Raw genomic sequence first — 18,691 nt, 5'->3', positions numbered from 1 at the left:
TCATTTCTTTAAGTTCAATGTTGAATTGAAATTGAAACTAGGTTATTGTTCTTATGATCATCAATTATTGCTTTGCTCAATTTTCCCTCCTACTTGTGTAACTTTTGTAAAGTTATGTTATCCCGAATAACTGACTGAATAATTTGCCTCGATAGCCTAGTGCTAGAGCGTCCTCTTCGAGTGCGGGAGGTCGTGGGTTCGATCCCCGGCCGTGTCATTCCAAAGACATGGAAAATGGTACCAGTAGCTCCCTTGCTTGACGCTCAGCATTAAAAGGGAAACTTGCCTCTTCTCTCATACCCTCGTGGCGATGGATTCCATCAGGAATGAGGTGTCTAGAAAGATAAATATAAGTTGTAGAGCTTTCTTCACAATCGACCTAAAATAAATTATGTATAAACTAATAATTTGCCTTAGACTGTAATGCTTTTAGGATATCTGCTGTTTGTTAACGACCCTAATTTCTGAAAATAGATGCAACACAAGCCTAGTCTATACACAAAGTAAGCATCAGACTTTTATAATTGTCTTCTCTTCTCTTGATTTGTTTACGAATGTACTGTCAGAACGAATTGAGGAAGCTTAATTGATGTTTTGGTATTAAACATCAAGATATATCCTAACAAGGTATGAAATATTTTGGTCATAAAGACAACTGTCTGGGGATTTATTTTTTGTAAAGTCAGCATTTCTGGAAAGAAAGTTTCTTTTGGGTATTGCGCTATGTAAATTAGAACTAAAGTGGAAAACTGCAGGTCGCCCTACACGACAAAATGAAAATCTTGCAGGCTCGGTTTGATTGAGCCTGTTGAGCGTGTTTATCATAAGCAGGGCGCTATATAAATCTGGTATAATACAATATTCAAAAAAGTTTATATTGGTCAAGAGTTTTTCCTTTTGCAGTCTTGCAGTTTTTTTTCAGTCTTGTCGTTTTCGACATGCATGAGAACATGTATAATTGTCTTATAGTATAATTTTGAATCTTGTTTTAACATAGACGATTTTTTCATCCGAGTAATCTGACTATATACCCTACCAGACAGAGTGCTATATTAAGAAATAATTTATAGCAAAGGAGTGTTTTAACACTATTTATGCACGATAGGTGGTTATACGTCGGGCGTAATAATTTCACGAGGGCGCAGTCCGAGTGAAATTATTTGTACGACGTATTACCGCCCGAGTGCATAAATAGTGTTAAAACAGGTTTTGGTATAGATTATTTTGATTCTAATATGCCCTTAATCTAAATGATTCTAATATGCCCTTAATCTAAACAGTAGATAAAATATACTAGCGCTCTTTCTTGGTCGCAACAAAAACACTGACGTCACCGCACGTTAACGTGACGTCATTCTAGCGTAAGGGTGTTTTAACAGAGCAAAGCATATTAGAATATTATATAAAAATTATCGTGAGGCCATTCGTTATAAGCATATTCCCTCACTTATCCCTCTTTTTACATTAGTCCTTAAAATAAAGCGATCCAAAAAATTTCTTTTGGTCCTCACAAGTAGTTTCGACTATTCAATAAATATGCACCATAGACATATCGTTTCTGGGGTGAATTTACAAAGAGGCATAAATGCTTCACATTTGTTTTCATACCCTTGCTATATGTACATTAATAAACGAATGTGTGCTTAGACTTTCTTGTATACTTTGTATTTATCTCATAACTCTCTGTGTCTAAAAAAATCTTTGAAATTTTGATACGGTAACAACTATGAAAAAAGTACACTATTTAAAGATAAATAAATGTTCCTTTTAATAATGATATACTAGTATAAGAAGATCCTTTGGAAGCAAAGAATGCAACCAAGCAAAATAATAGCAGACTCGGTTTGATTGAGCCTGTTCATGAGAGGTAATGGAAAGTGCAACATCCCTCATGCCTCCTAGTACCGGCTTTAAACAAATGAAAGGAAATCCTGCTTTGAAACTCTAAATCAAGGAAGAGAAAAACACAAACTCACACTCTTTTAAATTTATAAAATGACAAACAACCTATCTCCTCCATATCTCAATTCTCTCGTACCTGATAACGTGGGCGATATGACTACATACAACCTACGAAACGCCAACAACACAAGGGACATTCCTTGGCATACACAACTCTACGCAAATTCATTCCTGCCATCGGATGTACATGCCTGGAATTAGCTTCCTCTTGACCACCGCAACTGCACTACACTCAATTCTTTCAAAAGCAAACTCTATGCCAACAAACCCAAGGTTCCCTCTTATTACTACATTGGCAACCGTAAACACCAAATTCTACACACTCGTCAGAGAACTCATTGCAGCACCTTAAACGAACTTCTTTGAGTGTCATTCTTATCGCCAACAACGCACTAAACTCCTCAATCACATTTAAAACCTCACCACACCTTCTCTGTCTACACTTCTATTTGGAGACCCAAACTTCTCGGATGATTCAAACAGTGAAATCTTCGCACATGTCCATAATTACATCAGAACAACCAAGCGTTTTGATACGTGGCATTCCTACACTATTAATTATTGGATATTATGTATCAATCTTGCTCACTTTTTCCATACTGATAATTTTAGAACCAACCGCACTTCCCGCTCGTGTACGTGACCATATCTCTATATTTCTCTATATCTTCCACACTCTCCTTTCTACCCTTTTCTCTTCCCTCAAATATCTCTTAGTTATAAGTTTAGATTGACAACCAAACCAATGTAAGGAATACTTATTGTTTCTAAGTACGTTTAAATATATGCAGTTACTACATTACCGTTTCAAAACAAACTAAATGATATAAATAGTTGTCTAGCTTTGGTAATGTATTATTGATATGCATGTTTCATTTGCATGTTTTCCATAGTTTATAAATACTTTATTTTCTAAGTTACCAGCTATCCCTGCTATCTATAAGGAAGGAGTTTCTAAATAAGCTTAGCTTTCTACTCAATCCTTGATTTGTGTAAATGTATATTTGTAGTATATTTGCTGAAAATAAATATTGTTTAAGCCAAACGAAATACATTTTATGTAGCATTTAAGTACATAATAGCTTTATCATGATAAACATTGTATATGTTGGCCTCCGTGGCAGCTGACGTACCGAAATTGGCTCAAATTGCATTTTTGAGGGGCACCATCGATCATTCCCTGCCATCAAAAGCTTGAAAGGTCGTCGCCTTATGATTTGCATTTATTGTTACTCTAAACCATAATAAAAACACGAATAAACAACGTATTTTGTATTCCATTAGTTTAAATTAATTACTCTCGTTGTCTACTAATATTTGGTAGAAACTACTAATTGCATACAAATAATGGATCAGTCAATGGCCCATAGGAAAATTAAGTGGCTATATCTCGATCATATATGCCACTGAAATGAGACATATGCCATCCGCTATGAGACAGGATACGCCTTTCCTCCATTTAGAGACATGGACATTATCTGATTACCTTAAATCCACTCTGAATGCAGCTTATTGTATATAATGTCTGGGAACGAGTTTGTTGGCCGACTGTTGGGGTTTCCTATTTCTTGAACATTAACTTACCTTGGGTTGACATTCTAAGAGTACAACTGTCTACAATTAATTCAGGAATTAATGTGTTGCACATGGTATGATGTTAATCAAAATAAGCTTTAAGTAAAATCAAGTTCTAAATTAAGCTAGTGATAAAACATAAACATAAAGTAGACTGCGTAGGATGGCGAGGTATGAAATTACTAATATCTAAGTTCCCTTTGATGGACATAAAACTTACGATGTTTTGTCAACCAAAATAGCACAACTGACTCTAGAGTAAATTAACCATGACGTTACTCTTTACTTATTTTTTTGCCTTAAGTGCATTAATGAACAGTGTTAACTTTATACATTGTATATAAATCAATGGCACTCTTTTGTTGATACAGAGAGTCAATTAACTTTTTACCGGCAAACAATTCATAAACTTCCAACATTTCATTTTGCAATTGTTGACATATTAGTCCAGTTAACATATGTTGATTACAGTTCGACCAAATAACACGGTCTATTGATAGGCAATTTATTTAAGAATTCATGTGAAAACTAAATTATTGAATCTGTCACATACAGTGACATATAAACCGTGTATTTATGGAATAAAAAAATAACACTTAAAGATGGTATTGTTATATGACGTTATTGTTATATGACGTCACTGTTATTGTCCCAAAAACAAAATGGCTAATTACAAAGTTGATTGTTTTTACAACGAAAACCATCATCGGTTTGAGTTTTGTCCAAACACTCAGTGGACCCTCGGTACATGTCAGAAAATTCTTATCCGCATCTCAAAGTCGTGGTGATTCACAATGTCTGACTATGACTATTTTACCACAGATTTATGTCAGTTAAAAACCTAATTGCATTTGTTATTATTAATATGTAAAAGGTAATAAAACAAACTACGAGCTCTAGACAGAAACAATTTTACTCCCATAAATACATATATTTCCTGCGATTGTTTCCTACTAGTAAATCATATATCATTACAACGATGCTTGAAAACGCTAACTTCTCAAGTTTAACTGCGTCTGAATTACAACAGTTATTGTTTAGCCACTTCAAAATACAATTTCATTTGCAGGCAAATGCCGTGAAGATCAAAACAAAGCTATTGAGGCGCAAGAAAATATAATTAAGAAAATATTTACGAAAGACATTACTATTCATATAAACATTATGTTATTATTTTTTATTGATAAGCAGTGTCGCTATGAATGTGCAAGATGTCGTTTTTATGACGTAGTACGCCTGCTTTGTAAGGCGAAATCTGAACCATTATAACAACAATCGTAATTTTTCCATTATACACACATGTACATCTTTATTCCAACAGTGTTAATTAAAAGAAGTTTAACGACATTTAAGATTTAATGAAAAATCACCAGTGAAAGGACCTTCTCTGTATTCTTATACACTTAAATGAATCATGCATGAAGCATAATTTTTGGCTGAAGGTGTATCATACTTCAGAGATATTGTCGCAGTGTTGATTTGTTTAACATTTGACAGATCAGTAGTGAAGGGTTTTCTTTTAGGAATATAAACAGTTGTTTGCATTGCTGGTAGTCCATGTATATTCTTTTCTTGGCAAAACCACTGTTCTTTTTACAACATTTCTTCTCTTTTGTTTTTAAACTCTACAATTATGGTATCTGCGAATAAGACATACTCTACTGGTAATAACCATCACGGCTCGTTATTATATAAATTGTGATTATCACTATATCATGCAGCTTAAAGAATATGTTCACAGTCATTAAATGCCATGGGAACTTAACACTTAACATGTTATGTCGAAGTACGTACAGTCACATACTTGCGTTAACAGTCAAATAAACGAGTTTGAAATGTGGATTAGTTAACTTATTATTATATATTTGTCTATATTCAAACAACAGTTTATATTTCTAGTGATAGTTAACTTGTAGAGCTACAGGTACGATATATGTTTAAAAAGCCTTATACGCACAGCATATTTCTGAAACTAAATTACGCCATTAATGATTACCCATGTTGAAACAAGCATATTTTTTCCTACATATGCATCATTTGAAAAGACTTTTGCCTTAGTCAAATGTAATGCTAATGTTTTATCTCAAGAAACTGTTTTAAAAACCGTACTCTAAAACAGAAGCAAATATAGACGCAAACCAGACACAGTTTTGAAATAAGACTTTTGTAATTGTCATGTTGTTTCGTTTGTTTATGTCAGAACAGTCAGAACGAAACATGAATCATCAAATGATGTTATTATGCAGTATTTCCCGATATATGCATGTCTTTATAGGATTTAGTTATAATTAACATTTTTTGTCAACATTATAAATATGTCTTAAAGGCTTTATATAGTAGACATTGGAACTAAAAATACAGACTTTTAGTAGTCACTATCTATTTTAGCATGTGTATATGTATCAAAGTACACATTTTGAAAAAATATTTAAAATACCATTTGAAACAGAGTTATTTGAGCTGCAAAAATGGGTAAAATATTTGTAAAAGAACGAAGACAACTCGGCTAAAACTTTATTGCAGGCTTACCATGAATTTTTTACCTCTAGTCATGAAAACAATCATGCACAATTACTGCAACGGTTTTCAGGTTGAAAAGAAAAATATATAAAGATAAAATCATTTAATGTCCAGTAGGGGGAAGTGTGATAGTTTTTGTGGTGAAGTTTGTCAACAAGAAAGTTAAAACCCACAGAATATTACAAGGTAATATATGTTGAAAATTTAAAATATAAGAAAGCTATTGCTGGAAAGAGAACAAACCCTTCTGTCAAAATATGGGGAAAATGTCTAGAAATAAGTAAAAATAAAAACAAAAACATTTCAAGACTGTTAGATATCTAGTATAGCAGGTAACTTTGATAGCTTACTTTTCAAATGTATTGATGTAACACGGACATGTTATGACTGACACACGGTGTTCACCCAACAATTTCACTCTATAAATAGATTATTTCCCTCGTGTTAAAAGGGTCAATGATAAGTCTCTATATATAGATGGTTGTTCTAACGCATCCGATATAATGATCTTTTAAGGTTATAATTATTGATTAGTTTTGTTCGAATGACTGACACGAACAAGACAAAGTTTCATGTACTTTATGTCTTGAAATTTCATGATTCTTTGACAAGCACTGCAGCTTTTGGAAGCTACGTTCGTATCGGACAATTGATCTTATTCTGTAATACTGCCCGAATTCATCTTGCCAAAGGCCGGCCGTTCAATAGCAATTTGATCGCCCACAAGCGTATGCCAAACAGCTGGAAATAATGTTACCAATTCTATATCTCTCTCAACATTTATAGCAGTTGCTTTAGTACTTATTGGCATGTGACTCCTTTCATTTCATTGTAACACTGTTCTTAATTAAGGGATATATAAATGGAAATAATGCAAGAATAAAAACACATTGAATTTCATATATTACAGTAACTTTATTATGATATATAATTTAATTGTACTTTGTTTTACTGACAACAATGTTCTAGAATTTCATTAGTTAAAAGGCGGTCAATTGGTATTTTACTCAGTTCATACAGTAAAATAACTTCGATCTTGCCATAAGAATGCTTTTTTACAGTACGTGAAGTCGGAAACATGTAATATAATGAGAAATAAAGCAAAAATGTTATAATGTTCTTATTTAGAAAGATACGCAAGTTGGCAAAATGATGACACATTGCTAACATATATAATCGGTATAAAGAACTATCTGTGTCCTTATATGACTGTAAGAAATGATATTAAAGTTGTGAAAAACATCACCACTACACTATCGAAAAATATCGATTACTTTAAAAATAAAAAAAATCTGCTACTTTTCTACTTAAATTTACAACATTTTGCAATCGGTTTGCAATGTTTTGCTCTAAATAAAGTATTGTGTAGTAACATATCGAGGTTCCAATGGCTACCAAAGACTTATTGACCAAAGGGTTTATTGTCAGCTGGTTTCCAGCATTTTCTGTAAATTGACTTATTTGCAGATGTTATTTATATCACCTAACAGACGGTGTTGTCAATTATTATTTGTCTTGAGTACGGCCGTCAGATTATTTGTTCTAACCTATTTCCCGGCATATATATAACCATATTTTAGACATGAAGTCGCCGGAATATAATGACAAAGGACAAAGGCATTAATAATCGATTCGATGAATTAATGTTGTTGGATTTTCCAGTACATAACATTCATCATGAGGTTCTATTCTTTAACAGTGTAATACAACGGCAAGTCATACATCTCTTATGTAATCTGTTCATATGAAGGGTGATGTGAAATATGTGCAAGTTCTATATTCATACTTTTGTGCTCTTTTGTTTTTCTCAATTTACATAAATGGTTAATGATAAAGACATTGTAAAATAAAAACGACCCACACAAAGGAAGAATTTTCATATATCATAACATAATATTTTGAAGAATTGGCTTTGTGTGTGTCTCGTATATTTTTGTCATTTGGTAGAACCATTAAATGAAGTAGAACAGTTTGGGGCATTATGAAGCGTTGAAGTGGTCAACCTCTATGAAATGGAATCGGGAATACAACTACATTGTACTTAGATAATGACATTGTGAGATTGTAACACGAAATTGGGTGGAAAGAGGAAAGGGTTAATTTGGAAATAAACCTGACTAACTATATGTCCTTTTATATTCAAAATATTTCGTCCTTTGGTGTTATTAAACCTGACTTTGTTGGAGCGGGAGCGCCTCAGCAAATCCAGGACCAAAGGGAAACAGTTTGATTATCAGATGAATACCTTACTCCCGGAATTTTAACAAGAAATGCGCAGTATGTAAAAGCTCATATTAACACAAATATGCAAGAAAAAAAGAAGAAAAGAAGAGAAGAAACCCATGTGCGTACACATTCAGTGACATTGCAGAAAGCAGAAGAGACAATATATATATGATCTGACGTGATTAGGGATTGGTCAGAGAACATATGAGCCGTGCCATGAGAAAACCAACATAATGGCTTTGCGACCAGCATGGATCCAGACAAGCCTGCGCATCCGCGCAGTCTGGTCAGGATCCATGCTGTTCGCTTTTAAAGCCTATTGGAATTGGTGAAACTGTTAGCGAACAGCATGGATCCTGACCAGACTGTGCGGATGCGCAGGCTGGTCTGGATCCATGCTGGTCGCTAACCCACTATGTTGGTTTTCTCATGGCACGGCTCATATAATATATTTATTATAAAAACAGCTCATCAAAGATTGCTTTGTTAAATGCGTGTCCCTTGTCTAACCACAGTAAGAAGATAGTCCTAAACTGTCGAAGAAAATTGTAAATTCATTCCCACGGAAACCAGGTTGTGATTTATTTTGTCGTAGAATGGTCTTTCGGCTGCTATGAAATATTAAAATATTTTGATTGTCACAAACCAATAACTGATCATAAAGTGATATATTGTGGTCTAGTGGTTATACTGTCGTCAGTTTTGGAATTGAAAATTGTTTATGTGCGTTTGGATGGATAAAAAACACATTGTTGGACTTTTTGTAAATCAAGAAAATAAAAGAGCTGAAATTAAGTACAGTGGATTTCTGCTGCAGCTACCTTTGACTGAACCTGTTTTTGTGTATTCTAAATACCACTGCCGTTTACTTGCATAAGAGCCTATCTCAGCTTCACATCTTTTAAGTTAAGTGTAATACTGGCTAGGACATTTTAAATGTGTTCAATGTGTTCTAGACATGCAATTGGTATAGTGTTTGGCAAATCCGCTTATGACTAATATGAACCTCTAATATGGTAACAAAACATACATTGTACCTTAATATATAAGATTTCAGGATTTATGGGCTTGGAAACATAGATATATATTAAAGGATTGATGTAAATGATGTATAATGATAACATTACACATGTTTAAGGCTTCCTAAAATGACTTGAAATAAATTCTTCTAGGAGAAAAAAACATGTCTTATCATTTCTATCACGCAACCTAAGAGAATAATAACTGAAACACTTGGTTTAAAATAAGACTTTCAAATATCTACTTGTCTATATTGTTCCTTTATTTCATGAAGATGCTCCTGTTATATTTAAGGAATAAAATATGCACTTAGACTATTGGATGCAGATACTGTTTATATTTATATATTAACATTCCCTATATGTTTGTATGGAAAAAGTGTTTATTTTCACATAAGCAATTTTGGTACAACAATATCAAGGCAATCCGATGTCTCTTACACAAAATATGAACCAAATGGCGCCGTTCGAAAACAAAATATCTTTCAAACTTAGACAGCAAAAATTTCAAAAGAACAATAAATTGTAAGTAAAACTATTTTCTGCTAGTAAAGATAAAAACTAAATCGATAATCTTTATCATTTTCATTGATTTTCGGATACAGAAACTGTGTTTTATGGTATTTAACATGGGTAGTCTTTTCGATTTTTCTCTTCAGATGTTGAAAATATCGGTATCCTAACATTAACTTTGATTTTCTGATGCTCATAGGAAGAAAACAACTCACTAATTGTTGTAGAAACTGATGTAACATGTAAATACTAGAATTGAATAGTACGTTTTGCGTTTGGTCTTATATAAACTACATTGGGACTCAAGAATCTCTAGTGCAATTCATGGATTTGCAACAAGTGACAATGTTGTTTAAACCCTTCTAAACGCACAAAATAACTTCTTAAATAATTTCCCTTTTATCAAGTACCTACTAATGCGTCCTACACGATCAAACCTGGAAAGTCACCCTATGACCTATAATTGTGTCGGTGCGACGATAAACCCCCACTCTCTAAAATAAATGAAGGGCTTGCTTTTCTTCAACGCAGTTGAATCAGCAATGCGGCTAGAAATCGCGATTTTTATTAATATAATACGGGATTAGTATCTAAATGGATAGTGAATGACGTCAAATCGGACAGGACTGAAATATTTCGCATACAGTCAGGACAACACGAATCAATCGACTGACATACCCACCAATATATTATAATATACACTGTTATAACTATCAACATTTTTGATACGCATTATCAAAGAAACACTTTTGTAATAATTGCAGTAACAGATGCAGACGTATTCAGACATACACAAATGAGCCGTGCCATGAGAAACCCAACATAGTGGCTTTGCGACCAGCATGGATCCAGACCAGCCTGCGCATCCGCGCAGTCTGGTCTGGATCCATGCTGTTCGCTAACAGTTTCTCCAATTCCAATAGGCTTTAAAAGCGAACAGCATGGAGCCTGACCAGACTGCGCGGATGCGCAGGCTGGTCTGGATCCATGCTGGTTGCAAACCCACTATGTTGGTTTTCCCATGGCGCGGCTCATATATAATCTATTTTAATTTTACATTAATAATGATTCCAGGGAATTAATATATAAGTAGGTGCTTATGCAATATTATGTCTATTATATTAACACATCCATGGTTACTCTGTTACATAATGTTACTGCTTTTGTCTTAAACTTAAGTAGATATAAACAATCGGAAAATACAACGTCATAAAATTCTTTCTCAGTTAGGTATATTTTGTTCGACAACTAAAGAAGTAGTTTATAACGTTTCCACAGTAGTGATATTAATATGTGGATACAGTTTTGTTTCCTGCAAGTCAAAGATGTCATCAGGCGAATGCCAGTTTGTCACTGGGTGGGGTCGGTGCTAATCTGGAGACAACATCAGCATAGAGTACATTGTAGCAGCAGTGTTGATGAGGCACTACTCATGCTGGCACGTTTTATTTTTGAGCGATGCCACAGACTGGTAGCTTTCTGTCTATCTAAATGGTCATGAATTATCAAATTTATTATGAGATTAAAGTTCTGGAAACATTCAGAAACTAATGCACTTTATTGAGTAAAGTATGACTTTTGGGAATATCTGATACCGTTAAGTAAATGAATGAAGTAACATTTAGTGGACATCGAAATAAAGTGTTTAAAATGCAAATTAATCCTCTCGGATCAGAAGATACGGCAAATTAAAATTGAGTGTGAAAGCGGTAAAGATTTCGTTTGAAGAAAACGAAACGATAGACATACGGCTGTTTCATGAATCTGAAAATTTTGGTTGTAACATTCTGATTCACATTTCAAGCTGATTGATATCCATAGATACCATTGTATCAGTTATTGTGGTGGACGAGCAAATATTACAATTTTAGCTGATCACCCGCAAAAATTATGCAGTACGTAAATTACATAATTCTTGCTTTTCTGTCATATTTCCGGAAAGAAATATTTGTTGTGTCAATCCAAGGGCACATTTTTCACGAAATGGCGTTTCACAATAATCATAACTGCATTCAATTAAATAATCATATTGTCTCGTCCTCCTCTGTGTAATGTGCTGCACTTTCTATGAGAATATGGATATTATGGATATGGACGTTCATTCACATTAAACAAATACGGCATATTTAAGGTATAGTAGGTAGTTATAACGTACCTTAGAACTTACCATGGACCACTGCACTTTCACTGAACGCTCGGGATCTTGTTTATTACCTGCATTTAGGTTTGGATGATATTACATTCAACGTTACGTAATTGTAAAGCTCATACCCTGCTGAAGATTTACGTGTATCTTGATAGTTATATGAACCATATTCCAACGTAATGTTTAAAGGCAAAACAAACGTATAACCAATAGAAAACAATGAGTGACGTCAGATTTATGACATATTTTAGTTGAAGTATAAATCTGACGTCACTTATTTATCGCACACGTGCATTACTCCTTATATAGTCATCAAATCACCGATGTGCTTAATTTAAATGTTCTGATGAGGGTGGCTTGTTTCTTAGACAGCTGCGCAAACGTATCTGAATAATGGCAAAGACTTACTGATGTCACTTGAATAATTTACCATGCCACGATAGACGTAATGCATTTTTGAAAAAATATATAGCTCAAGAATTCATCTTTAACAATCTCGGAAGCAAGTCTACAAAAAGGGTTATTGTTTGTTAAATATCCAACGCGTTATTTAGTTTGATATGACATTTTTCATTTGCTGGTGTTTCGTAACAAACAGTATTTTTTTCATTTTGAGATTGCTGAAGGAGGTGTTCATGTCTTATGGTACACTGTAAAAATAATAAGCTCATGCAGAATCCTCCAACATAGCGGACCTTGACTACATTAAATGATGCAGATTCTTTTATGTAATATTATTCTATATCTATTTTATCTATCCAATCTTGAACGTTTATTTGCAACACGTGACCGTACAATATATTACCGTATTAGACGCAAGTGCGTCCAAAAAATCTATAATTTTTCCGTATATGGACGGTTCAACAGTTAAACTTACGATAAAGTCCGAGACGCATAAAAATGTTCCGAATGTAAATCGGGTGAAGTAGGCGCTCTATGTACAGAGTTAAAAATACAGAAATGGCGGAATACAATACATGTATTCCGTGAATCATTTTTAATTTAAACTAATAGAAAAGAAAGGTTATTTACCATTGTACTGTACAATACGAGATATATTTTGACTCTCTAGGCGAGTCAAATATGGTTTTTCCAGCTGGATACTCGTCCAAATATATCTTCGTATTGTACAGAACAATGTTAAATAAGCAAATATTATTTGTCAGAAGGTCATTAGGAAGGACATACAAAGACTTATAAAACTCCGTTATATTGGCTTTGTTCATGAAAGATTTTACTATAAAATAGACATTATTCAATTAAAATATAATTCAATGGCCAAACAAAACATAATTGAAGTCAGAATATTTCATGTAACATTAGTTTCGTTGTTGTATTCAATGAGTGAACATGTACATAATGCATTTAGTGGTGAGGAACTGTACAAAATTAAATTCAAAATTGATAAGAAATTATTCCATATATGAATCCATTAAATAGGCTGGTCTGGATCCATGCTGGTTGCAAACCCACTATGTTGGTTTTCCCATGGCGCGGCTCATATATAATCTATTTTAATTTTACATTGATAATGATTCCAGGGAATTAATATATAAGTAGGTGCTTATGCAATATTATGTCTATTATATTAACACATCCATAGTTACTCTGTTACATAATGTTACTGCTTTTGTCTTAAACTTAAGTAGATATAAACAATCGGAAAATACAACGTCATAAAATTCTTTCTCAGTTAGGTATATTTTGTTCGACAACTAAAGAAGTAGTTTATAACGTTTCCACAGTAGTGATATTAATATGTGGATACAGTTCTGTTTCCTGCAAGTCAAAGATGTCATCAGGCGAATGCCAGTTTGTCACTGGGTGGGTTCGGTGCTAATCTGGAGACAACATCAGCATAGAGTACATTGTAGCAGCAGTGTTGATGAGGCACTACTCATGCTGGCACGTTTTATTTTTGAGCGATGCCACAGACTGGTAGCTTTCTGTCTATCTAAATGGTCATGAATTATCAAATTTATTATGAGATTAAAGTTCTGGAAACATTCAGAAACTAATGCACTTTATTGAGTAAAGTATGACTTTTGGGAATATCTGATACCGTTAAGTAAATGAATGAAGTAACATTTAGTGGACATCGAAATAAAGTGTTTATAAAATGCAAATTAATCCTCTCGGATCAGAAGATACGGCAAATTAAAATTGAGTGTGAAAGCGGTAAAGATTTCGTTTGAAGAAAACGAAACGATAGACATACGGCTGTTTCATGAATCTGAAAATTTTGGTTGTAACATTCTGATTCACATTTCAAGCTGATTGATATCCATAGATACCATTGTATCAGTTATTGTGGTGGACGAGCAAATATTACAATTTTAGCTGATCACCCGCAAAAATTATGCAGTACGTAAATTACATAATTCTTGCTTTTCTGTCATATTTCCGGAAAGAAATATTTGTTGTGTCAATCCAAGGGCACATTTTTCACGAAATGGCGTTTCACAATAATCATAACTGCATTCAATTAAATAATCATATTGTCTCGTCCTCCTCTGTGTAATGTGCTGCACTTTCTATGAGAATATGGATATTATGGATATGGACGTTCATTCACATTAAACAAATACGGCATATTTAAGGTATAGTAGGTAGTTATAACGTACCTTAGAACTTACCATGGACCACTGCACTTTCACTGAACGCTCGGGATCTTGTTTATTACCTGCATTTAGGTTTGGATGATATTACATTCAACGTTACGTAATTGTAAAGCTCATACCCTGCTGAAGATTTACGTGTATCTTGATAGTTATATGAACCATATTCCAACGTAATGTTTAAAGGCAAAACAAACGTATAACCAATAGAAAACAATGAGTGACGTCAGATTTATGACATATTTTAGTTGAAGTATAAATCTGACGTCACTTATTTATCGCACACGTGCATTACTCCTTATATAGTCATCAAATCACCGATGTGCTTAATTTAAATGTTCTGATGAGGGTGGCTTGTTTCTTAGACAGCTGCGCAAACGTATCTGAATAATGGCAAAGACTTACTGATGTCACTTGAATAATTTACCATGCCACGATAGACGTAATGCATTTTTGAAAAAATATATAGCTCAAGAATTCATCTTTAACAATCTCGGAAGCAAGTCTACAAAAAGGGTTATTGTTTGTTAAATATCCAACGCGTTATTTAGTTTGATATGACATTTTTCATTTGCTGGTGTTTCGTAACAAACAGTATTTTTTTCATTTTGAGATTGCTGAAGGAGGTGTTCATGTCTTATGGTACACTGTAAAAATAATAAGCTCATGCAGAATCCTCCAACATAGCGGACCTTGACTACATTAAATGATGCAGATTCTTTTATGTAATATTATTCTATATCTATTTTATCTATCCAATCTTGAACGTTTATTTGCAACACGTGACCGTACAATATATTACCGTATTAGACGCAAGTGCGTCCAAAAAATCTATAATTTTTCCGTATATGGACGGTTCAACAGTTAAACTTACGATAAAGTCCGAGACGCATAAAAATGTTCCGAATGTAAATCGGGTGAAGTAGGCGCTCTATGTACAGAGTTAAAAATACAGAAATGGCGGAATACAATACATGTATTCCGTGAATCATTTTTAATTTAAACTAATAGAAAAGAAAGGTTATTTACCATTGTACTGTACAATACGAGATATATTTTGACTCTCTAGGCGAGTCAAATATGGTTTTTCCAGCTGGATACTCGTCCAAATATATCTTCGTATTGTACAGAACAATGTTAAATAAGCAAATATTATTTGTCAGAAGGTCATTAGGAAGGACATACAAAGACCTATAAAACTCCGTTATATTGGCTTTGTTCATGAAAGATTTTACTATAAAATAGACATTATTCAATTAAAATATAATTCAATGGCCAAACAAAACATAATTGAAGTCAGAATATTTCATGTAACATTAGTTTCGTTGTTGTATTCAATGAGTGAACATGTACATAATGCATTTAGTGGTGAGGAACTGTACAAAATTAAATTCAAAATTGATAAGAAATTATTCCATATATGAATCCATTAAATAGGCTGGTCTGGATCCATGCTGGTTGCAAACCCACTATGTTGGTTTTCCCATGGCGCGGCTCATATATAATCTATTTTAATTTTACATTGATAATGATTCCAGGGAATTAATATATAAGTAGGTGCTTATGCAATATTATGTCTATTATATTAACACATCCATAGTTACTCTGTTACATAATGTTACTGCTTTTGTCTTAAACTTAAGTAGATATAAACAATCGGAAAATACAACGTCATAAAATTCTTTCTCAGTTAGGTATATTTTGTTCGACAACTAAAGAAGTAGTTTATAACGTTTCCACAGTAGTGATATTAATATGTGGATACAGTTCTGTTTCCTGCAAGTCAAAGATGTCATCAGGCGAATGCCAGTTTGTCACTGGGTGGGTTCGGTGCTAATCTGGAGACAACATCAGCATAGAGTACATTGTAGCAGCAGTGTTGATGAGGCACTACTCATGCTGGCACGTTTTATTTTTGAGCGATGCCACAGACTGGTAGCTTTCTGTCTATCTAAATGGTCATGAATTATCAAATTTATTATGAGATTAAAGTTCTGGAAACATTCAGAAACTAATGCACTTTATTGAGTAAAGTATGACTTATGGGAATATCTGATACCGTTAAGTAAATGAATGAAGTAACATTTAGTGGACATCGAAATAAAGTGTTTATAAAATGCAAATTAATCCTCTCGGATCAGAAGATACGGCAAATTAAAATTGAGTGTGAAAGCGGTAAAGATTTCGTTTGTAGAAAACGAAACGATAGACATACTTCGGGTGAAGTAGGCGCTCTATGTACAGAGTTAAAAATACAGAAATGGCGGAATACAATACATGTATTCCGTGAATCATTTTTAATTTAAACTAATAGAAAAGAAAGGTTATTTACCATTGTACTGTACAATACGAGATATATTTTGACTCTCTAGGCGAGTCAAATATGGTTTTTCCAGCTGGATACTCGTCCAAATATATCTTCGTATTGTACAGAACAATGTTAAATAAGCAAATATTATAAATTTTGTCAGAAGGTCATTAGGAAGGACATACAAAGACCTATAAAACTCCGTTATATTGGCTTTGTTCATGAAAGATTTTACTATAAAATAGACATTATTCAATTCAAATATAATTCAATGGCCAAACAAAACATAATTGAAGTCAGAATATTTCATGCAACATTAGTTTCGTTGTTGTATTCAATGAGTGAACATGTACATAATACATTTAGTGGTGAGGAACTGTACAAAATTAAATTCAAAATTGATAAGAAATTATTCCATATATGAATCCATTAAATAAAAATAAAAAGAATGAACCCTCTCATATAAAACGTGTAAATTTTAGCATATTTCTAAAACGCTAAATCAATACAGTAAACGAAGTAATAAAATAGGGTTATTATAACACTAGCTCGATCTGGGATGCTGTATTCGGCTCGAGTGGATTTTGCCATATCGGATCTCACGAGGCGCGGCATTCGACGAGTGTGATCCGTCTACGCAAAATCCACGAGAGCCGAATACAAAATCCAAGATCTAGCTACTGTTTCAATGACCCTTTTATTATATACCTCCGCCTTTTTGTTTGTTTATTTGTAATAGAACGAAATCTTAAATGTTTGTTCATGTTAAAATGAAATGAGTGATGTTTTTTTTGCGGTATTTATATAATTGTATCAGCTCATACATATTTAATGAAAGTAGTCTGGCAACAAACAATACGGGAGGAACAATACGGGAATTTTGGACGGTACGTTACGGGATTTTTCAGCCTGTTCGTATTTCCTTGTGAAATGCAAGCTGTATCTTTTGACAGATTTTAATATATAGGTATATAATAAATTTGATTATTACATACTCGTTTCTATTCCCCGTTAAGTTACAATGGTACCGTAAACGTCAATATTTTTCCATACACAGCTGACGACTTAATTTCGTCACTCGTTCTTTAGCGGAAGAATATTCCGCTCCTAAAGTCGCGCAATATTTCCGCTACAGAACTCGTGCATATCTCCAGATACAAAGCTTATAAACTATACCTACAATTCTCATTAAAAAAGTAGAAGAAATAACGCTTCATTATCAAATTACTTTGCTTGCTGATTTCAATAATTTTTTATGCCAAACAAAACACCAAGTTTAACAGCCATCACCAAGCAGGCTGCTGTTTTTCTCTCAAGAAAAAAATATAAGTCTTTATCTGTATCATATTTGACATATTTGATATGTATTTTGACAGGTATGACTTAAATTGATATTAGACTGCGTAAATTGGGTTATCAAATACCATTCTTAAGATCGTAGATTTCTGAATTTTCTATACTTTTATTTACTACATTTTCTAGGAACTTTTTCAAGATGCTATAAAATAGAAAAAAAGAACTGCATTTATCTTTGCCTCAGACTGTGTCTATGACCTTGCTCCGAATGCCTAATAGTAAATACTATGACGTAAAAGCTCAATTTCAAACGACAGCTATTAATAATGCAAAGCGAAATTTTCTCTTACTCCCAACCTTGGAAGCAATTATTGTCAATAATTATTAGGTACTATTACGTACCCTGTATCGACTAATTCTACTTAAATGTATACCTTTTCATCATTTATCTGTGGCAACAATATATATCCCTAAAACAAACGTATTATTGAGTTTAGTACTCGGGGAC

This window comes from Mercenaria mercenaria, chromosome 8 (assembly GCF_021730395.1).
Source record: "Mercenaria mercenaria strain notata chromosome 8, MADL_Memer_1, whole genome shotgun sequence".
Classification (NCBI taxonomy): domain Eukaryota; kingdom Metazoa; phylum Mollusca; class Bivalvia; order Venerida; family Veneridae; genus Mercenaria; species Mercenaria mercenaria.
The sequence above is the reverse complement of the archived record's forward strand: the minus strand, read 5'-3'. Positions refer to the sequence as shown.